The sequence below is a fragment of the Cimex lectularius genome, unplaced genomic scaffold, assembly GCF_000648675.2.
Source record: "Cimex lectularius strain Harlan isolate CLEC.00 unplaced genomic scaffold, Clec_2.1 scaffold42, whole genome shotgun sequence".
NCBI classification, from domain to species: Eukaryota; Metazoa; Arthropoda; class Insecta; order Hemiptera; family Cimicidae; genus Cimex; species Cimex lectularius.
In genome coordinates, this window is record NW_019392754.1 from 2,765,902 (window position 1) to 2,790,745 (window position 24,844).

The 24,844-nt window shown below is 35.4% G+C and overlaps 1 non-coding gene across 1 annotated transcript; it reads left to right on the forward strand.

The window, feature by feature from the left end:
* The first annotated feature begins 7,180 nt into the window (after positions 1-7,180).
* Trnat-ugu lies at positions 7,181-7,252 on the forward strand. The gene has a single exon. It is a non-coding gene; the product is annotated as a tRNA-Thr (tRNA).
* The last annotated feature ends 17,592 nt before the right edge of the window (positions 7,253-24,844 follow it).

A 24,844-nucleotide genomic window follows, 5' to 3' on the forward strand; every position in this document is an offset into this window, starting at 1 on the left:
TTTTTTGTGTAAGATAATAATTCTCGCCAGAACAAAAAGTCTATCTATATTGTCAGTGAATCCCAATATTTCACGAGAAAGTTTTAGTTTAAGCTCCTTAATGTAAGTAAAAAATAGCACCGGTCCTAAAACACTTCCCTGTGAAAAGCCACAATTATTATAAGTGAGCTAGCTAAAAGTATGGCTTATTTTTGTTCTATGAGTTCTATATAAGAAATTTGATTTAATTTATAATTCCTTCGATACCAATATTAAAAAGTTTTTCAATCAATTATAAATGATCTGTATTGTGACTCAAGTGCTACCTTCTCAAAAATTGACCAATTTTCACAGTGATCTCTCCCATCAACTCAATAGTCTTAAACAAACTTTGTCCAATAAGAAACCATCCATACCATCATGTAAAAAGCGTCTTAAGAGGAAATGGTCCCGCGACCTCCATTCTAACGAGTAGTTAGTGAAGTTTATCTAGTAAAGGCAAGTTATCAGGCTAGAAAAAAATATCGAGCATTTCTTTCCCTCAATTTAAATGTGTAAAGAGATGTATATTCGCAAATTGCAAGCAGCAGATGGTAATAAAATGTTGGGAAAAAAGATTGATTTATTGGATATTGAGGGTTTTTTAATTATTTGAAATCCTATGAGCAGACATAATAGTTAAACACGAGCAGATTAAAAATACTCACATACTATCTGATATAGAAATTGTTTAAATTATCATGCATAAAAAAAAGAGTTGTTTGTTGTTTGAGTCATTTCAAATTTGTAATGATTCGACACTAGGAAAGGAAATTGGGACTGGGAGAGGTTAAAAAATCATGAAAAAATATTCAAGGGTAAATATATCTTTGAAAAGCGGCCATTGATTCGGAAAAGGGATGATTAAACTTGTATAACTGACAAGTCTGTTAGAAGTTTAATTTGCAATTAAAAGACGGTTGGTAACTGTCTCGTGTAACTCCCGGTTTTAGAGCTGGGACTCGCCCGAGACACGAGTACAGTTCAAGAAACTGTTCAACTTCTTTGACAGAAGTTTTAAATACTATTACAAGTTTGAACAGGCCGGTCGGGGGCGGGCCGAGGGCGAAGTTGGCCGGGGGCAAAGTAATCACTGCTTATTAAGGAAAAGACACAATTGCATTCAACCGTCTCAAGGGTCGAATTGCTCCATCTCAATTGGCCTGACGTTAATTTCACGGCCGGACTGGAATAATTAAAACAAATCGTTGTGAAATGTGACACACATACTCAAATGAAATATCAAATTTTTTAAGTAGTTTGGTCATTTTTGATCATTTTAGATTGCCGTAGCTCTTTTGGCAAAACTACATGTTCATTACCCCACAGAGGTCAAGATGTAGTTTCAAAACTAACAATTTAATTCTGCTTTCAAGTCTTAGTTGTTTAATGAGCTCTCTGAATGCATATAGCTACGGCACTAACTAAACTACAAAGAATAGCGAAACTATGTATTGAGCCCAAATCTCTCTCTCTCGCTTTTTCTCTCTCCCTCTCTCTCCTCTCTACCTCTCTATCACTCTCTCCTCTCTCTCACTCTCTCTCTCTTTCTCTCTCTCCCCTCTCTATCACTCTCTCCTCTCTCTCTCCCTCTCTCCCCTCTCTCCTCACTCCCTCTCAATGCCTCTCTCTCTCTCCCTCTCTCCCCTCTCTCCTCTCTCCCTCTCAATGCCTCTCTATCCCTCTCTCTCCTCTCCTCTCCTCTCCTCTCTCTCTCTCTCTCTCTCTCTCTCTCTCTTTCTCCTCTCTCTTCTCACCCTCTCTATCCCTCTCTATCCCTCTCTCCTCTCTCTCTCTTTCTCCTCTCTCTCTCTTTCTCCTNGTCACGAACAAGAGGGTCTTTTTTCCAGTTGTCTCGTCATGTGGTGTAGCCTGGGGCAAAACCTAAAATGTAAGGGGAGATCCATCCGGCACAAGAATGGCTCCCACATACGCCTTGAAGGTCCTAGCTTCCTCTCCACCAATCGACCTTGTCCTTCTGGGTAAGATCGCCCTTCGACGACTGAACGTAGGAAATAAATCAATTTTATCGAATCTGAGGCGTCTACATCGATTGGCTTCTACGAGTACCAAGAAGCCAATTGCGAGACTTCATCAATCACCGGATCGAAGACAGATGGAACATAGTACGTAATCTCTCATGTGCCGTTGCAAATGGACTCTATCAATAACAATAAGTCCCAGTGTTTCGATCCCATCCCCTTACGTCCTATCCTACGCTCTACATTAACAACCAACCGATCCCCATTTATCCATATATAGAAAAACTTGGGATCATCCTTGATCAAAACTCAACCCTGGAAAACCCACAAGTCTGAATATCCCTGTGTTTCTCCACCCTCTGCCAATTCCGTCAAGGCAACTCTTCCCAGTCAGTAAGAGCGCCATGTCTCCTCCCTTGTGCATCCCCATTTCGAGCTGTTTGGTGTACGATGGACTCACCAGTGAGTTTGATAACAAACTGAAGAGAATCATGAACTTCTTAGCTTCCTAAATAGACCTCGTAGGTCTAATATGTATAGTCATTTGAAATGGCTGTACTCCTCCTATCGCAAGCTATATTTTCTTTGATCTTTCTTTTATCAAACAAGTTCTGAACCCCTTCCTATATATTCTCTTAACGTTTAATTCTTCTATACACACTCACAACACTTGTTAATTCCTTTCTGATCTCTACCGCCTCCCATTGTTCATGCTCCTTCCTTACCCCTTCCTAAAACCTCTCGGACTTCCTACCTAACTCCATTCGCTATGCCTCAACTAGAGATAAGCACAACGGTCGATGTTTAGAAAACATCGATGGTAGGCAACCTATGTTACTGTGTCGATGTTTTATACACTTCGCTTTTTTGGTTTGTCCTTCGTTCCGCTTTTGCCCATATGGATTGACGCATATTCTTCTGATACAAAAGTGACATATCCGAACCGGTCGGGAGTCGTTCAATTTGTTACCTTAGGTGGCATATCTGTTCCTCTGAACGATTATTTTCCAAAACTGGACAGATTATTTCGAAAACCAGAAATCGTTTAGAGGGTAAGGTAGATTGGTAGTATTTTAACGTAAAATTTTGATAAATTAATTCTAAAAAATTAAGGGTATGGTGTTTTTTAATCAAAGGACAAGAATTAGGCTTGGATCTATAAGGATGTATAATATAATCTATAAAAAACTATAAATGAAACGAGAGACAAACGAATAAAAAATAATTATTAATAAATGTTATTAAAATACCAATTAATAAACCATGATTTTTATTACTCAAGTTCCTAATGAAGTTTCAGAAATAGCGAAGTTTGAAAAATTACCTTATGTTTCTAAAGTGGCACATAAAAATAATTGAGGTATATGAAAATAATTTGTGATTTGAGTAATGTGTGCTCAAAGAACCAACGATGTATAAACTGCAGAGTCGATGGTTGTACCAATATGGATGGTGAGGTTCTAATGTTTAATCGACATTAATGTTTTTCTATCTATGCTCATCCCTAGCCTCAAACCTTTCCACCTTTTACTTCTTTTTAGCTACTTCCTCTCTATAATTGTCACCCAGGATGGTTAATTTTCTGTTCATTTTGCACCCTTTTTCCTTTCTTGCGAATGAAAACGGAATGGTTCCAGCCAGACTTCTGGGTATGAGAAATACCGACGAGACATGAGAACTTTACATCATACCTCTATCAATTCCATATCAAAAACATTCCATTGTGTTCAAAAGGTGCGCACAAGCTCCTGAATTTTACTTTTTAAAAGAACGCGAGAAAACCTTCCTAGACCCTTCTCCATCTCAACTAGCCACCGGATTTACAAATTAGTTCAAGATAGAAACACTTTCGAGGCGCTAAAAAGTCGCACAAAAAGACGCAATTGTGTAATTTAGTTAAGCTAATATATTAATTATTTCAATTGAAATACTAGTGATATATTTTATTAACATTTATATATGTGCTTTTTATCTATTTGTACATATTAAGTCGTTACGATAATGGATGCAATTCTGGGCTCTTGACTTGTTATTTATATACTAAATTTACATTAACATATTGTAAAGCAGTTAACAATAAAGAGAGCCCTAGTGAATAAATTAAATTTAATATAAAAAATTCCTCTCTGAGACTTCCTTTTCACCTTAAACCTGAAGACATAAGATCATACGATTCTCCCATTTTGGCAATTAATATGTGTTGTTAAATGGTCATGGAGAGGTGGATCGGCAAAGAAAAAATAACTATGGAATGATAAATACACTCATTTGAATGTATCCTACATAATGAAAATAAATTTATCACATTGTAGTGATTTTTTTTAAATTTCTAATACCTGTCATTCATTAGGGCTGAATGTATTGGTTGAACGTCATTGACAAGCCGTCGTACCTCTGTACGATACTTTTGATTTATTATAATCTATACTGACAATTGATATGTGTACTTAAATGGTCATGAGGAGGTGGATCGGCAAAAAAAAAAAAAAAACACCTATGGAATGATCAGTACTTTCATTTGAATGTATCCTTCATAATGAAAATAAATGTATCACTTTGTAGTGGTTTTTATAATTTCTAATACCTGTCATTCATTAGGGCTGAATGTATTCGTTGAGTGTCATTGACAAGCCGTCATACCACTGAACACTACTTTTGATTTATCATCATCTATTTTGGCAATTAATATGTATAGTTAAATTAACATGGGGCGGTGGTTAGGCAGAGAAAAAATAACTATGGAATGACCAGTACTTTCCTTTGATTGTATCCTTCATAATGAAAATAAATGTATCACTTTGTAGTGGTTTTTATAATTTCTAATACCTGTCATTCATTAGGGCTGAATGTATTCGATGAGAGTCATTGACAAGCCGACATACCACTGAACACTACTTTTGATTTATCATGATCTATTTTGGCAATTAATATGTATAGTTAAATGAACATGGGGCGGTGGATAGGCAAAGAAAAAATAACTATGGAATGATCAATACTTTCCTTTGAATGAATCCTTCATAATGAAAATAAATTTATCACTTTGTAGTGATTTTTTAAAATTTCTAATACCTATCATTCATTAGGCTGAATCTATTCGTTGAGTGTCGTTGACAAGCGGTCATACCACGGTACAATACTTTTGATTTATTATCATCAATTTTGACAATTGATATGTTTAGTTAAATAGTCATGGGGAGGTGGATCGGAAAGAAAAAAAAAACTATGGAGTGATAAATACACTCATTTGAATGTATCCTACATAATGAAAATAAATGTATCATTTTATAGTGGTTTTTAATTTCTAATACCTGTCATTCATTAGGGCTGAATGTATTCGTTGAGAGTCATTGACAAGCCGACATACCACTGAACACCATTTTTGATTTATCATGATCAATTTTGACAATTGATATGTATAGTTAAATGGCCATGGGGAGGTGTACCGACAAAGAAAAAATAACTATGGAATGATAAATAATTTCCTTTGAATGTATCTTACGTAATGAAAATAAATTTTTCGCTTTATAGTGATTTTTTTATTTTCTAATACCTGTCATTCATTAGGGCTGAACGCCCATCTTGAGTGTCATTGACAAGCCGTCATACCACTGTACAGTACTTTTAATTTATTATGATCAATTTTGACAATTGATATGTTTAGTTAAATGGTCTTGGGGAGGTGGATCGGCAAAGAAAAAATATCTATGGAGTGATAAATATACTCATTTGATTGTATTCTACATAATGAAAATAAATTTATCACTTATAGTGATTTTTTTTAATTCTAATACTTGTCGTTCATTCGGGGCTAGACGTCAATCTATTCTTTGATTGTCATTGACAAGAGATGTGGCCAGTATTTTAGCCCAGAACTGAAAATGACTTGGTTGTTGCGATCCCGTTAGTAATGACAACTTTTTGACTTTTATGCACGTCAAATAGTACAGAAAAACAAAAAAACAATAGTATTATGGGAAACAATGAGAGAATTGATTATTGCTTGGAATTTAATTTTATATATTTTAGCTAAGAATATCTTGTGAGAGCTTGCCGGATGAACAAATCATTAATGTAATCCCTTAAGTGAAGTCCTGAGGTGGGAAACGGGCTCCCTATTCTAATGCTAATCACTTACCAATGGCCAGGGCCACTTTACCCGGCTAAATGTTTCATTTGATTGAATTGCCCTCCGCCCCCCGGCCGCCTCCGGCTCTCAGCCCGGCACAGGAGCCGCCTTCCATCCGAACCCGCACTTCCTTCCCATAGGGTGGGCCCACTACTTTATTTAGCCGGGCAAATATACTGGATTGTCTCATTGTATCCTCGGGGCCAGATGGGCTCCAATTTCCTGAGTGTGTATTATCCCTTAAGGGGGAATTAGTTTCTAGTTGACAATATAAATGCCCCGCCTAGAAAGCCACATTATTAGCCACTCGATGAGAACATCGATTTTGCTCGCTTTCAATCCACCCTTTTTCTCTCTCTTGTTTTTTTTTTATCGATGCTTCCTTCTTGATTATTTGCCATACCTGATTTTTTGTTTTACTTATATGAATTGGAAACAAATACTTGATACAGCAGAACATAGCTATGCACATTTCCCACTTGCGGCTTGCGGTACCATACAGGCCCACCTCCCTATGACCATTTAGGCCAAAGTAATGTTTTTTTACAGTTTCGTCCTTATTTCGATCCTAAAAGTCTCCATCAGTCAGGTCAATTAACTTTCTTAAAAATAAAAAACCTACGATCACGTAATTCCAATGTCCTTCGACAACTTTACACTGCCAAAAAAAGCTGGCAACCCTGGAACAGCACCGAAACAACTTTATAGCTTTGATCTATTCGGACCACCAACTTCCCATCCCATCGAAGTCACTATAGCTCAAGTGATAGAGCAGCGGTGTATTTAGCTGAAAGTCGTGGGTTCGAATCCCGCTCGTGACACTGACTTTTTTATCTCAGCCAATGCCATACATATAATTAATTGAAAAGGGGGCGTCGGTGGCCGCAACGGTTTAGGCGTTGACACGGCGCTCATTTCTGTAAGGTAAAGGTCTCGGGTTCGAATCCAGCGGCCGTGCATTCGAACTTACAAATGGGAAAAATTTTACAAAAATACCGGCACTCTGAGGGATGATACGACCTCTGATGTTGCAAACCCTTTTCCCCGTCCGAACGCCTCTTTAGCTCAGTGGCAGAGCACTGGTCTTGTAAACCGGGGGTCGGGAGTTCGATCCTCACAGGAGGCAGTCCTAAATATCGATTTCGGGGCTTAATTTTTCCCACCCTGGAAGCCGTAGCCCACTATGTGTGGAACTACGGCGACAACAGGTGGTATAGTGTGGTTTGTGGCCCGAGACCCCGAAACGGCTCACCTCGAGTTCTCATCCACGGCGCTTTTCTCAATCCGGGTTCTTCCATTCTATCCTGTGACCTCTCCCAACCATTGGTTGCAACCGGGCACAATATAAAGGTGTAGCCCAGAGGGCGTGGCAACCTCTTTAATGCACAAGCTGTACTCGTGTCGGCCTAGGGTCAGCATGGGCGGCCGGTGCCTTAGCAGAGTTTGTACGAGGGCCAGTGCACCAGATCCTGTCTGCATAGACGGGGGAGGGTGTATGGCCATCTGTACCTCGGGGTAACTGAAAAGTTCCAAAATCAGCCCTAGTTACACCGGGAATGGTTTTGTAGTGGTGCGTGGTGAAGCCCCTGGCGGGATTAGTCAGAGGCTGTCTTCTATTTGTGACCTTCGTGAAGCTTGCGTATGGCCAGCGTTATTACACCCGGCCTCATGGGATACGATGGACCGGACCACAGTGTATAGGCGTTGAAGACGCGATGATTATGCTGGATAGTCCCTCGAATGCGTGAGTAAGCAGATGGAAACGGGTAGTGAATCGGTTTCTCTAACTCGAGTATGCTTTCCATTGTTGTGCGTATGACCGGCGTGGTACCCTTGGGGAAACAAAGGAACGGACCATCTAGGCTGAGCCTATGGCGTCCCTCGAATGCGCATGGCAGGTGTAGGCTGAGCTCGACAGGTGGTTTTACCGTAGGCGGTGCTCATCTAGGGGGTGGTTAGCAATTCCAGTTAAAACAAAACAGCGGCCGGGGCGGATCCGGTAGTTTCTACGCTACGGGAAGCCCCAATACTCTGGGAGATAGAGTCTCCTTCTCTATCTAGGGAGTGCGCGGGAGAATTGGCTGATGTATTTCGGCTTGTTAGCCCTTTGCGCGCGGCATACGACCCGATGCACAATGCGGGCCGGACCATTCGGAGTGGACAAGCGGAGAGCGAGGTTGTTCTTGGCCCTTAGCGGCTGGGACGCCTCTTCACCAATACGTCGGCGGTATCACTCTTCCGTCGTATGCAGAGGTGCGTCAGCTCTCATCTTGAGAATCAAAACGTCCGATAAGGCCGAATAGGCCAGTTGCGGACGCTAAAGATCCTCTAGTCTTGCGACGACCCTCGTTTGCAAAAAGAAAAAAAAAGTTATTTGATCAATCGGACCACGAACTGTAATGGATTTCTTTTTACATAGGAGTACTAGATGTGTAGATTAGACGTAATACTAAGAGGATAATTCGCCAGTTTTTAAGAAAAGTGTCTTGAACAGTTTGCTGTAAATTATAAATAATTTTCTTTTTCGTCGATACAAAACCCATGATTCGTGTGTGCTTTTTGCAACATTTTACTACTGAGTACTAGGGTGTGGCCGAGACCTAAAAAAACTTGCACTTAATTCAGCGATGAAACAAGAAGTGAGCACTCTGCTTAAAAGGTGGGTCAAAAAGTTTGCTTCTGGGAATGAGGGGATTGAAGATGAACCACAGTCTGGTAGGCTTTCTGTGTTGAATTGAGAAAGGCTATGAAACGTATTTCTGGTCAAATATGTCAGGACGTGTTCAGAATAAGCGATGAAACCATTCGCACAAGCTCACATTGATTTGGGAAGACATCAAAGCTAGGCAAATGGACTAAATGTATAAATTGACCGATGGTTACAAGCGTCTGGACATTTCATTGATTTCACCAAGTAGAGATTCGTTTTGACCGGATTGTTAAATGAGATGAAAAATGGTTTCTGTACAGTAACACCGGTAGGTGGACTTTTCGCAGAGAACCTCTTGGACTTATCTTCCGAAGCAGACCGCCAGAGAAAAATAGTTGGTGTCGAGCAATGAAACTTACGAAACATTCCAAAAATTATTGATGAACAGAGGAGATGTAAGAACCGCAACAATTGGGCGAGTAAATGAGGCATGTGTTAATGTTAGGGAGTTCAGGTGGGGGAGTTCTTTAGGTAGTTGCAAATATTATGTCAGCACACTGTGTAAACCTTTATGACGGTCATATAACTGAATTTGCAACATGCGTTTTGCGCCGGATATCAAGAAGGTCCCACTTGGACCTTCTGACAGGATAATAATTAGACATTTGGAACTGATCCAGCCCAAGCCACATGTCCCGTCCGGCCACTTAGGCCTAATGGGGTATTTCAAGTTTTTTTTTTAAATATTTTAATTCTGTCATTTAACCTACTATTTCTATTGGTAGTGGTGATCGTAAATACGAAAATAGATCGACCTGCCTGTTATAAAATGTGCAAAATGATAAGCTATTCTTCTACTTGCAATAATGATAAGGAAATGGATTGATAAGGAGCGACATATTTAATGGAATAACTTGTAATTTAAGTAAATCGAATATTTGAATGTTAGTTAATAAAGATCATTTTATTTTTCAACTATTTCATTAATAATTTTTTTTTCTTAGGCAATATAAGTATGTTCAATAAAAAACCCTAGTTCTTGAAGTAAAGATTACAGCTGTACTATACTAAATTTATCATTGTATTTTTGTCAAATTGTTGCCATCATTTTAGTAAGTAATGAGATTTAATAATAAAACATAGTTTCCATTGAAATTCCATGAAAAATGGCAAAAAGGAGGGAAAATTCAAAAGGTGGGGTTGAGATGGGAAGTTTGTGTCCGAGTGGATCGAGGTCACGTTAGCTCAAGTGGTAGAGCAGCGGCGTATCTAGCCGAAGGTCGTGGGTTCGAATCCCGGTCGTGACACTGAATTTTTTATCTGAACTAAAAACCTTAATTAATTGAAAGATAGTTTCCATTGTTAATCGACCGTTTGAAGACCCCAAATAGAAAAACATCTTAGGGCGAAGAATGTTCCTTTAATCTTCAGCCTGTGGTACAAAGTTATACACAATTATCTTTCAATTAATTAATCCTTTTATGTAAGGTTATGGTTGAAATGAAAAAGTATCACGAACGAGATTCGAACCCACGACCTTTGGCTCAATACGCCGCTGATCTAACAATTTCACGATAGCACACGTGGTAGAGCAGCGGCGAATTTAGCCGAAGGTCGTGGGTTCGAATCCGGCTCGTGACACTAAATTTTTCATTTGAACCAATATCTTACATAAAGATTAATTAATTGAAAGAAGTTATTTGGTCAATCGGACCACGAAATATAATGGAGTTATACACAATTAAACATTATCTAGTACTCGAAATGAGGTAAAATCTAATATATTAATGTATAAAAAGAATATAAAACAGCGTGTTCGGTTAATGGACGTCAATACTTCAGGAAGTTATCCTACATGTCAAATTGGACTAAAATGTTCCTATTGTATAATGATTTGTGTGATTTTCAATTGTTTTCGATATACTTTACTTTAATTTTTTCCAATCTTCATATTTTGTAGGAGGTTTGAACGAAAATATCAATATTTATAAAACGGATCGATCAATTTCTGAGTTTCACATATCATTTTTTTATGGAAATATTTCAAAAATTTATGAAAAATGACACTTCATTAAAAACAATCGGTTTAGCGTGCAAACTTATTAAAATTCTGATAGCACCAGGAGATTCTACGTGAACAATTATCAATGGAAACATACTTAGTTTTTCAATAAAATAGGCAATAAATATAATACCCACATGGTATGATAAATACACTGATGATTTTTTTTTCTCGATAAAAGAAAATTCCTCCTTTAATTTGTCTCATTGTTTTTACCAATAAATATTTGTTTATGCTATGTTTTAAATTGGGAATATCAATTAGAGGTAAACCCACTTAATCTTTAATTCCAAACAAGAATGAAGGATTTTTCAATGTTTGCTTTTTACGGAATTTAAAATGTTTATTCAGTCTCATTTGAGTCCTGAAGCAATAAACTGTTTTGTTTTCATCTTTGTTTTTTTAATTTCAATTTTTAATCTTAAAAATGCCACTTAGTGCGAGGTGTGGCACTTATTGATGATGGACGCGTCATCGGGTGTGCGGCTATTGCATCGGAGTTCCCTACAAAAGACGATATCAGATGTTTCTGAGAAATTAGGTCATACCATGGAAGGCCCGGTTCTGGACTCCCTAGGGTAACAGAACCACAGATGACCATTTTTTGACTTTAAGAATTTGCTAAACCGGTACCATACAGTTGTTCAAGCGTCTCATCAGCTGCAGGAAGTTCGAGGTGTCGAAATTTCTGAACGCACTGCTCTAAAAAGTTTAAATCAGTATCGATTGATGGCTTTTCGCCCCGCAAGAGGACCAGAATTGACCCACAGAGTTGCACGGCTACCATTTGCTCGAGAACGCAGCCATTGGTCGTTGGGCGATTGGTCTGCTATACTTTTTACACACGAGTGTAGATTTGCTCTATTATCTCCAGACGGGCGTGAAAGAGCGGAGAAGGTGAAATGACATGCGTTCCCGATTTACTCATCGTCAACAAGACAAGAGGATCTTTAACGTCCGCACNGGAAGAGAACACGAGGTGAGCCGTTTCGGGGTTTCGAGTCTCAACCACAATATACCACCCGTCGTCGCCGTGAAATGACAGGTACGAAGCCTGTAATTTTTTACCAGAGCCAATCTTTACAACGTAGATCACTGATGATGTGGGCGGAAATTTCAATGGAGAGTCGTACAGAGTTAGTTGTTGTTCGTGGAGGGTCTTTGGCGGCCACTCGCTATATGGATGAAATTTTGGAACAGCGTTGCCTATTCTCGATGAAATCAGAGACAATCATATTCTAATGACAATAATAATGCCCGTCCGCATGTCGCTAGCACAGTGCAAATATCCTGCAAAGAGCCATATCCAGACTGTTAGAAAGTATGCCGAGGCGTCTTCGAGATGTCATTAAGGCAAGAGCAGTAAATACGCGATATTGAAATGTTAATTAAAAATCTAAAACAAAATTAAAACAAATTTTATCTCTGTCTTTTTTTCTCTTAGCAATTTACATTTTTTTTAAAACTTTTTTAGACGAAGACTCAATTATTAAACGTTAAAAAACGTGAAAATTTGATTAATATAGAAAAATATATACAAATCAAGTTATATTACAAGTGGGCGGAATTATTTTGCCTGTCAGCGTATATAATATAAAACTGATTTTTGATTATACAAAAATTTCGATGAAAACTAATATTAAAATGCCTCATTGTAACACGTTTTTATTGCAAGAATGTTGAAATGACAGCATTTAATATTGCTTAGAAATTTCTGCTCCACCCAAGCATAGTACGTGTAAGATAAAATAATAAAAAGATGAAACGTAAATAATTAATGTGTGGTGATTAGTGACCGTTAATCGATATTAGAGAGGGAGAGAAGGGAAGAGGGAGAAAGAAAGAGAGAGTTTAGAGAGAGGGAGGGAGGGGGCGAGAGAGAAGGGAAGAGGGAGAAAGAAAGAGAGATTGAATGGGTGAGAGAGCGAGGGAGGGAGGGACAGAGGGAGTGAGAGAGAGAGGGTGAGAGAAAGAGAGATTGAGGGAGAGGGAGAAAGCTAAATTAGAAAATAAGAAAATTATTATTCAGAAATCGTGAGATGCGGTCTGGTGTGATTTAGGTTTCAGAAAAACATTTTCTTTATCGTGCCAATGTTTCGATCTTTATTGAGATCATCTTCAGGGGCTGGGATTTACAAACATTGTTTACATATAACAATTTTGGATGTGGAAAAATGAATTCATACAATGCAAAATATATTTTTTATATATTCAATCAAAGTATTTCTACTCACTGAAAGTGTTTGTCTTCTGTGTAATTGTGCCATTCTTGCGTGTCGTGTCGAGAGTGCCAGTGAGATTTTGCTATTTTGTGTTTATATACTTTGGATTTTGAAGGGGTGGGGAAGGATGTCGGTATAGAAAAGACATTTTTGTATAAGGCGTCGGCTTCTTTCTTCTCAAAAGAGCCGACGAAGGGAAAAAATGTGTTGGTAATGGTTCGGCCAGATTATCCTTTCAGGATTACATAGAAAGGGATAAATAGGAAAAGGAAAGTTAAATTGTTGGGAAATTAGACCATGTGAAAAATATTTGATGTGTGGAATTTAATGTGATGATGTATGTTATCTGCATTGAATTTGATAAATGATATTGGCGTACTTTGATTGAATATAAAAAAAATATATATATTTTGCATTGTATAAATTCACTTTTCCACATCCAAAATGTAATTTTTATATGAAAACAATGTTTGTAAATCCCAGGCCCTGAAGATGATCTCAATAAAGATCGAAACGTTGGCACGATAAAGAAAATGTTTTTCTGGAACCTACATCACATCACACCGCATCTCACGATTTCTAAATAAATAGTACATAATTAAGTAAATGTAACCGGGAGAAATATAGGTATAAAAAAAACGTATGTTCAGGCTTGTCGTAAAATTTCGCATTGTTTATGTAATTGTAGTGTATTTCATTATTTATATAAAATTTCCTACTTTTGTATAAGCTTATGTTTTAGAGGGCAGGCTAAAAATATAAATTGTAAAATTTTATATTACTATATTGTCAAAATTATAACCTATTGTTTAAAAACATTCAAACAGTCATCAAATAATAGAGCGTTCTGATATTTCCGAGATTGTATTGCAACAAGATTTATTGCTTATTTATTCTTTACTGTTGCCAAATCATTTATAATTTATGTGTAGAGATTAGTGACCGTTAATCGATAGTTATTCAGATTTTTTTTTGTATGTTTTTTGTATATCTGAATAACTATCTTTATAATTTATGTTGGACTTCAAATACGGGGCGCTGAGAACTTTTGAATTTATAAAGCTATAAAAATTACTTGTACAGTTTTTTTTTTTTTTTTGATCTCGAGGTGGTAGGAAGAATCAAAACTATCAGATGAGTATAATTTTAACGCACATTCAAAACTGAAATGTTTTTAATACAAACGATTTTTTGGTAAATCAACACGTTTTTAGATGTAATCTCTAGTTTCCAGGTATTAATCCTGGCCGGCACTTTAGAAGTGAATCATTAAATTTGTCCGCCTCGATGCTTACGAGCCTTGGTTATTAGATGGTTGAAAGGATAAGGAGGAAGTGTACCATTTGATTAACAACCTTCCTACACCTTGCATTAAATATGTCCCCACTTGAGAAACTTCAACGGGAATGATCTTAAGAACTTTACGTAACACGGTTTATCTAACAGAGTTATTTTATGTAAATTTGGTTTTGTAGAGCACTTATACTTAGAATATAAGAGTTGGAATTTTTATATAGGATACTTGATAAACAAATATTTCCAGAAGGACCGAGGCCATCGGTCGTTAAGCCAATGCGGACCATTCAAACTTTTCCCCTTTAGTACTTGCATTTAGATAAAATACAGGAAACCGTAAAAGCCGTCGAGTGACTATAGTCAGCAGGGAGAAAAAAAGATTAAAAGAAAGTCTCTCATCTTTACAGGGATGTCTCCGATGTCGGCTTTTAGTGGTACACGACTTCCGAAAAGTCCGATTCCCATTAGGATGCCATTAGAGAAGACATGTGTGGTCCACCTGATCATTTTGACATAAATACCTAATTAAGAACAGATTATTAATTCAGAATAATTTTTAGGTTTTGGCTACAGGTAGCAGATGTCAATTATATTCGGACAATCTATTTCTTTTTTTACATTATCTGTTCGTTTTTTTTTTGTTTTTTTTTGATCAGCTTAACAACAGATGCCAACAAGTTTTCTGAATTTTAAGCACCTTTTATTAATCAAAAACAAATTTTTTTTAACGTTTTATAAATCGCTAAAATTTGCAAGAATCATGTAGAAAACGGTATTGTATCATTGTAAAATTGCCTAGGTAGGAGTAGAGAATAGAATTCATAGTTATAGAGCAGTTAAAGCGATAAAATGCGAGAGGAAAACTGTAATTATATCCCTATAACCGAACACAATCAACCGCTCTCAGCGTATTAACTAAGTTGACAAATAGATTTTGCGAGATGTACGCAGATTTAATTAAAGTGTGTAGCAGAGTGAGAACATTAGCAAATAGGGGATTATAGATGTTAAAGGGAGTATAGAGTGATTGGTGCTTTAATAGATGCGGGGGTTGGGATGCCACCCTGTATGAATATTTCATGACGCTCCTCCCAGCCTCCTCATTTACATATGATGAGACTTGTGACTAAGGTAGAACCGCAAAAACTAACCCGAATTTCGCGAGGGCTTAGCCGGCTTTCGGCAAATTGTCGAGGGATCTAACGCGTACTCACTGTTACAGGGCGATAAACAGAATCTGAAATTTAAAACGATCCTTTTAAACTCCGACCGACTACAAACTCGCGGGTGGAAGAAGGCGATTTTTGAAACGGTCGGATAATTCCTTGAAGCATTAAAAAAGAGAATAAAAAATGTTTTGATTTCCTTTCCATGTTTTAGACTTGTAACTGAATTTATTTGAATGCAATAACTTATTGGTTCTCATACCTTCAGGACTTCCCCATAGATTTTCGTTTTCTACCGCCGATTTCCTATAAAGAAAAATTAGCCTCTACTCGTTTAAAGCCTCAGACCAATTACTGATTTTTTTTATAATTTTGTATCCTGTACCTGAATTTTACATATTATATTTCCTTTTAAATAAATAAAGAGAAGAGAGACGGAATACAAGTTAATAAAAATAGTTTTTATATCTACTTATGTTGTTTTAAATGTTATAGATTTTTTTTTTAAACTAGGGTTCGCAACAGCAAAGGTCATATAAGTCTTTTAGAAAAAAAGCCCATTTGTAAGTATGTCGGGTTCGAATGCAGGGGCCGCTGGATTCGAACCCGGGACCTTTACATTACAGTGATGAGCGCCGTGTCAAAGACTAAACCTTGCGGCCACCGACGCCCCTATTGTTATGGATAATGGCTGCCGAAAGGCTTGAGGCATTGACATGGCGACTCATCATTGTCGGGCAAAGGCCCCGGGTTCGAATTCACGGCCGCTGGCGATGTGTATTTACAAATTGTATTTTCAAATACACCGGCACCCCAAAGATTCATATAAAATTCACTATTTTTCAAATCTAAATAACCGTTTTTCAAATAAAATTAATTCATTACGAATTAAATTCAAACTTTTGCACATGATTGCATTCTTTTATATATCAATTTCACCCGATTGAAAATTAAATTTACCCTTTTTCAAATCATATTCATTACCCTATTACAAATTAAATTTGTTTTACAAAGTAAATTCACACGTTTGCTAATTTAATTAGCATTTTTGAAATTAAATTAACATTTTATGAATTTAATTCGTGCTTTTGCAAAAGAAATTTGCCGTTTTGAATACCAAATCCATTCTTTTGCAAATCAAATTTACTCAAATTAATTCAGACTTTTGCACATTTTTTTATATACCATTTTCACCCTTTTGGAAATTAAACTTACCGTGTTTCAAATTAAATTCACCTTTTTGCAAAATATGCTCACTATTTGAATATCAAATTCAACCTATTGCGAATTAATTTTGCTTTTTATTGTAAATTAAATTTACGCTTTTGTAAATTTAACTAACCATTTTTCCAATTAGATTAAATTTTTACCAATTTAATTCGTGTTTTGCAAATGAAATTCGCCGTTTTGCGTACCAAATTCACCCTTTTGCAAATCAAATTTACTCATTACAAATTAATTCAGATTTTTGCCATTAGTCTATTTTTTCACATATCAATTTCACCCTTTTGCAAATTACTTCATTCTTTTGCAAAATATGCTCACTATTTGAATATAAAATTCACTCTATTGCAAATTAAAATCGCGCTTTTGCTAATTTGCTAATTTAACTAACCATTTTTCAAATTAAAATAACTTTTTACAAATTTAATTCGTCCTTTTGCAAACGAAGTTCGCCATTTTGCATACTAAATTCACTTTTTTACAAATTAAATTTCCTCATTCAAATTAAATTCAGACTTATGCACAATAGTCCAATCTTTAATATATCAATTTCACTTTTTGGAAATTAAATTTACCATTTTTCAAATTAAATTCGCCAATTTGCTAATTAAATTCACCCTTTCTCAAATCATATTCATTCTTTTGCAAACTATGTTCACTCTTCTTAAAATAAAATTCACACTATTACAAATTAAATTCACATTTTTGCAAATTAAATTCATTTTTTGTCAATTTAATTAACCTTTCTGCAAATTTAATTTGTCCTTTTGCAAACGAAATTCGCCGTTTTGCATACCAGATTCACCCTTTTGCAAATTAAATTTACTCATTATAAATTAAATCCAAACATTTGCAATTTAATCCACTCATTTGAAGAAAAAATCACCAATTTGCATATTGAATTCACCTTTAGGCAAATCAAATTGACCCTTTTGCAAAGTATGCTTCAATTTTTTACAAACTAAATTCCCTTTTTTTTTTTTTTGTAAATCTTTTTACTGTTTTACAAATCGAATTCGAACTGTTTGAAGGCAAGGCAGTTCACACCAAGCAAATCAGATTCACCCTTTGCCAAATATATTCACTCTTTTTAAATTTTTGTAACCTCGTACTCGAAATTCTCTCGTAAAGAAAAAAGTTGTTTTGTTCGTTAATTCAAGTATTAAAGCTGATGTTAAATGTACACATTAAATTTAAATATTCAATTCTATCCAACCTGTTCCTGAGGAAGACCGCATAGATAACCGAAAGCTTGAAGAAGAGGAAGAGTTCAAGAACCCAACACAAGAAATATATTAATTAATCGAAGATCGATGTAATTATTATTATATAAATAAACATTACAAATATGTATATAATATAACAAAATTACAAAATACAGAAAGTCTATTTGTAAATTAAATATATAAATATAATATGTATAATATGATTGTGGTTTGCTTAAGGGTAACTCTCTAGGGTTTGTGAAGATAAGTTCCCCTTGGAGGGAAATAAAAAGACGGCCAACCTTTGAGTTTAAGCCGAACCAACAATGTGCCCAAGGAGAATAAAGGAGATGCATGGTCTCTGGTTTGGAGGGCCGGCGCGGCGGGGCAAAAGGAATCGCTAAATAAAGATCCCCCGCCCCAAAATCCGATCCCCTCTGGATTCGAACTGTGAAATATCGTCGGAGATAAAATATGGCAAGTCTTAGTTGCCGGGATGCTTCGTTAAAGATCTGTCAAATCCAAAAACGGCATTCGCCCTCTCATAAATCCAACCGTGGATCCTGTAATTTTTCACCGAGACGTTTACAGACGTCAAAGCTTGATCAATGAAAATGTCAAATGCTCTTGGCTAAAAGTAAGTTTAAAATTTCCACTCTTTTGAGAGATATTTCTATCTGGGCTTCTAGGTCAAAAAGGCTATTATTTATTTTACATTGATAGAACAAAGTAAAGAAATTCTTGTCAAATAGGAGGACTAACGTACAACAAGCCATCGGGTCGAGGGGGTGAAAGCGCTTTAAAATACTTTTTTAATATTATGATCAATTAAGAAGCCCCGGTCTATGCCGAACCTAGAACCGCTAGCTTTACAAAACATGCCGAATGTCCTGAGTATGTAATTATTTCACCATGCTCATATTATTGTTAAGAAATTTCTCTTCCAGTTCCTTCTCTCATTGTTTGACATTTTTAATGAAATGGGTAATTAATAAAATAGTCTGACTTTAAATATTAATAGGTGTGGCCACAACAGTTTACGCGTTGACGCGGCGCTCGTCACTGTATGGTAAAGGTCCCGTGTTCGAATCCAGCGGCCTACATTCCAACCCGACGTACTTACAAATGCGTTTTTTTCCCTCAAAAATACCGACACCCCAAGTGTCGATATGACTTCTGTCAAAACCAAAAACGGCATTCCTGCATTGTCTGTTTCGACCACTGCTGACCAAAACGAGAGGTAACGACGAAATTATTTCTGTCTTCCTAGTTTTTCTTTTTGTGGATAATTTTTATTTATATTTACCCTTCATGAATTCACGCGTTTGCAAAATATGTTAACATTTTTCACGAAATTCACACTTTTACAAATTAAATGCACCCTTTTGCAAATTAAATTCATCTATTTGCAAATTAAATTTTCTTATTTACAAATTAAATTTTCTTATTTACAAATTAAATTTTCTATTTTACGTATCAAAATATTATTTTGCAAAATATGTTTAATCGCTTTCATATCAAATTTACTCTTTTGTAAATAAAATTCACTCTTTTGCAGATTAAATTCATCTATTTACAAATTAAATTCACTGTTTTAAAAATAATTTTAATTCTTTTGCAAAATAGGTTTACACTTTTGCAAATCATAATTACTCTTTTGCAATTTAAATTTACATTTTTTTCTATTTAATTAACTTTTTCGCAAATCAAATTAACTTTTGGTATAAATTGGTCAAGTGGACCACGAAAAATAGTGAATTTTTTTATAAATTTAATTCGCCCTTTTGTAAATGTAATTCAATGTTTGGCATATCAAATTATTTTTGTTGCAAAATATTTTTACTTTTTACAAACCAATTTATCCTTCTAAAAAGCAAATTCGCCCGTTTGCAAATCAAATTCATCCTTTTGACAAATTTGCTTACTCTTTTTTAAATTTAATTCAGTATTTTACAAATCAAATTTTTTATTTTGAGATATATGTTTACTCTCTTGCAAATTAAATTCACTTTTTTACAAATCATAATTCTTTTGCAAAATATGTTTACTATGATGCAAATCAAAGTTACTTTAAATAAAATTCACTCTTCTGCAAATTAATTGAACCATTTTACAAATTAAATGCACCCATTCGCAAATTAAATTCACCTATTTGCGAATTAAATTTACTACTTTACAAATATTATCGTATATTATTTTGCAAAATATGTTTACTCTCTCGCAAAATAAATTTACTGTTTGCAAATATAATTCACTCTTTTGTACGTAAAATTCACTAGTTTGCAGATTAAATTCACTCATTTACAAGTTAAATTCACTGTTTTCAAAATTATTTTCATTCTTTTAAAACATATTTTTCTCATTTTTGCAAATCAAATTTACCTTTTTGCAAATTAAACTTACACTTTTGCAATTTAATTAACCTTTCGTCAAATCAAACAAATCAATTTACCCTTCTAAAAATCAAACTCACTCTTTTGCAAATCAAATGCATCCTTTTGAGAAATATGTTCACCCTTTTTTAAATTTAATTCACTATTTTACAAATGAAATCTATTATTTTGAGAAATGTGTTTACTCTTTTACAAATTAAATTTAAACTTTTTCAGTTTAATTGACCTTTTTGCAAATCAAATTAACTTTTTTATAAATTTAATTCGTCTTGTTGCAAATGGAATTCAACGTTTTGCATATCTAATTAATTTTTTTCAAAACGTTTTTAATCTTTACAAATCAATTTGCTCTTCTAAAAAGCAAATTCACCCGTTGCAAATCAAAGTCATCCTTTTGAAAAATATACCCTTTTTTAAATCTAATTCACCATTTTTCAAATCAAATATCTTAATTTGAGAAATATGTTTACTCGCAAATTAATTCACCTATTTGAAAATTAAATTCACTATTTTACAAATCATATTAATTCCTTTGAAAAATACCTTTATTATGTTTCAAATCAAATTTACTCTTTTGAAAATAAAATTCACTCTTTTACCAAGCAAATTCATCCTTTCTAAAATATATTTAATTTTTGTAAATCCAATTCACCTATTTGCGAATTATATTAATTCTTTTTATGTTAATTTATTGAAATGAATGTAATTTATTAGTATGAAAGGAAGGGGTGATTTAACCCAGCCCCGAGGAATATCAAGTACTCTAGGGTGAGTGTATGGCGACTGGAGAGTAAAAGTAATTTATTAGCGTGAAAGGAAGTGGTTGCTTATAACCTCGCTCCGAGGAATATCGAGTACCCTGGGGAATGAATGTGACCAGACATCTATGTTTGTGGCGATGTATATATACGTATTGTACGTTTTGTTTTATTCCGTATTTGACAACCTGAGGTACAAACGAGAGACTAGCATTCTAGAATATCAATCGAGACGAGACGCTCAAATGGCTGCAGTTTAAAACAAAATATGCGCGAANTATATATATTCATTATTTTGCTTCTCCGTGTCGGCATGTGGGTAAACGTTGCTTGCGAACAGCAACAAGTATTTGGATCTATTTTTGCAAGTTTTGGAAACAGGGCATGTTTTATTGTACATAACTCTTTATTGGTTTCTTGTATTGTGTTTCTTTGTGTATGTATGAACCGATTGTATTTATTAGCGTGAACACGTAGTGCAAAAGGGCCGAGGTCCAAATGTTGAGTACCCATCAACCCTCAAATTAGATTACTTATGTAATGTTTGTAAAAGGTCATGTAGGGACTGTAATATTCCATAACATTACTTGAGTGAATTGTATATAAAAGTAAAACTAAAAAGGGTGAGATTTCGTTAAAAACTAAAGTCGTTAAGGGCTAAAATGATAAATAATTTCGTTGGTAGAAGATGCTTTTGTTCTTAAATAAAATGTCAATAAAGCTTTTTTTTATTCTTGATAAACCCTTGGTTTGGTTCATGTTGCAAAAGGGGATATAAATAGAGACCGACTCGCTTCTTAAGGGGCTTAATCCAGTGACAAGTCGCCGGTTTACCTTAGGTGGCCCTATAGTTTATTAAGTGTCCAGGTAGAGTGGCTTTCCCTCTGGAACTATTAGTCCGCCCTTGTAAACAGTGGGCTGTAATAAGTAAGACATAGTGGACTGTTTACACTTACACCGCATCCCGTTGGGGCGTCGCAAGCCTCGCAAACGGCCGGCGATTTGTAACAATTCGCTACAGCTCAACACGGTATTGAAACTAGTTTGCAACACTACAAACGGTTCTACTTATGACCCAGTCGGAGTCTGAATGTTTGCTGGATGGAAAGATATATTTATTACTTAATTTGGTCAAAAACCGGTTTTCAAACCCTACTTACTTACTAATTACTAACAATATTTTATTTAAGAAAAGACTTAAGAAGCCAATGAAAAAAAAAGTAAACTTCGAAAAAGTTTTAATTGGGAAGCTTTTTCTAGTTAAGTCGAAGCTTCATTAATTGAGAGATATCCTCTTGATTTTGGTAAATATCATTCATTCTGATCTGTCATCTTATCTATTTCGGTTTTTCGAAACAGATCTCCCACTGAGGATAGTGAGGAGCAGAAACCTTCTAACATACGAAAACAGCGAAGATAGGCAGACCCAAATAATCACAAAAGGCCAAATTGAATTTTGTAAGCTGAATCTTTCCTTATCGATCATTTTGGACCTCTTTTCCTACGCCATTTTGGTCTGTCAGATATGTTTTTATTTTTATAACATAACGCCAAAGTTTCATCATGTGGACTGAGGAAGAAATTACCAATGAAAAGGGCAACAACGAAAAGAACACTTTCCCAGAGAGATATAAGTGAATGTAGCAGACATACCAAAGCTTGAAAATACTATTTTTGAAATTTTATTTTATTTTTGACCCAACCTAGCCTAGAAAAAAGGCGCTTGATGATCACCTGTGTAGCCAAATATGACAATTTTTGACTATGGTTAGAACAAAATCAAGAGGTTTAACTTTTTAACCTTTTGTACTTTAATTAACGAATATCAAACACAAATGACATAAAATCGGAAGTTTTGCTTATATTATGGTTATTCACTATCTTTGTGTTAGCTCTGTTAAGTCTGTTAGGTCCTGTTAGATCGTGAAAAATGATGACGTAGACTTAGATTATAGGCAGACCCAAATAATCACAAAAGGCCAAATTGAATTTTGTAAGCTGAATCTTTCGTTATCGATCATTTTGGAGCTCTTTTCCTACGCCATTTTGGTCTGTCAGATATGTTTTTATTTTTTTATTTTTATAACATAACGCCAAAGGTTCATCACGTAGACTGCAGAAAGAAATACCAATGAAAGTGTCAAGAACGAAAAGAACACTTTCCCAGAGAGATATAAGTGAATGTAGAAGACATACCAAAGCGTGAAAATACTATTTTTGAAATTTTATTTTATTTTTGACCCAACCTAGCCTAGAAAAAAGACGATTGATGATCACCTGTGTAGCCGAATATGACAATTTTTGACTATGATTAGAACAAAATCAGAATCACAAAAGAGATTTAACTTTTTAACCTTTTGTACTTTAATTAACGAATATCAAACACAAATGACATAAAATCGGAAGTTTTGCTCATATTAGGGTTATTCACTATCTTTGTGTTAACCCTGTTAAGTATGTTAGGTCCTGTTAGATCGAGAAAAATGATGACGTTAATTCTGGACTTATCTCAGTTCCATGGTTTGATCTTCATTTTAATATTTATTTAGAAATCGTGAGATGCGGTCTGGTGTGACGTAGGTTTTAGAAAAACATTTTCTTTACCTTTCCAACGTTTCGATCTTTATTGAGATCATCTTCAAAGCTCGACGTGCTTATTTTCCGTGTAGATGTGTCATTCTTGTCTGTAGTATTAAGAAGGCCCTACGTCATACCAGACCGCACATCACGATCACCAATTACCAATTTACAATTTAACACTGTTAACTCTGTTAAGAACTGTTAGATCGAGAAAAATGTTGTAGACTTGTAAGAATCGGCTAGTTAACATTGCTCGATCTAACAGGCCACGGCCAATGTTAGATGTTAAATCGAAAATGTAGTCATATTCCTATCCGCTAGGGCGTAGGTAACCAACATGTCAGCTATGAATTTAACAGCTGTTTTTTGTTTAAACGTATTTCTATTCTTAAATACGCGTTAATTAATTCAAACGAATAAATTTCTTTTGTTAATTTTTGACCTGTCCTTATACTCTCATTCGTAGGAAAAACATTTCCTATCCTATAAAGTTGTAGTTTGTTAGTTTTAGGATACAGGTTAGGTATGTCGGCGCGAATTGGAACGTATCATTTGTTAGTACTTTTCGAGTGCATAGATAGCATTTTGAATGAAAAAGTTGATTAATTTTCCTTGTTTATTAACTTCTGTCATCTTCCAATTTAACACAAAACAAAACCTCAGCGAACGACAACAGCCTTCAAGGACTGTTATAGATTTATTTTTGGTTCTACCAATCGCCATGCTCAGTATTGCGGGAAAATTAACGTTTACCATGCTAAGAAAAGAAGGGGGCATTCACGTCTTACTGGATATTTCTATATTCGAGTTAACATATTAAAAACATCGAGAATACCCCTACTAATAGCCTAAGACAGTTTTAACATATAAAATAGAAATTAGTTAACTTTTTAAATTTATCTCATTTGCAAACGCTTTTGTAAATATCTGAACAGATCTTTAAGAATGTCAAAGCAAATATGAGATTTTTCAGAGGAATAAAACGTGGAGTCCATCGATCGTGACAAGGTATGTCTTACCCCATCACCAAGCGGATCAATCAAGCAGCTTATAAGACTTATTGTCGAACAGGTCCATCACTCATCAGGCTTTCGCGTCACCACCAATCGTTACCGCTAATTAAGGATGCCTCAGGTCGTGAAAAATAGTCCATTATCTGTCC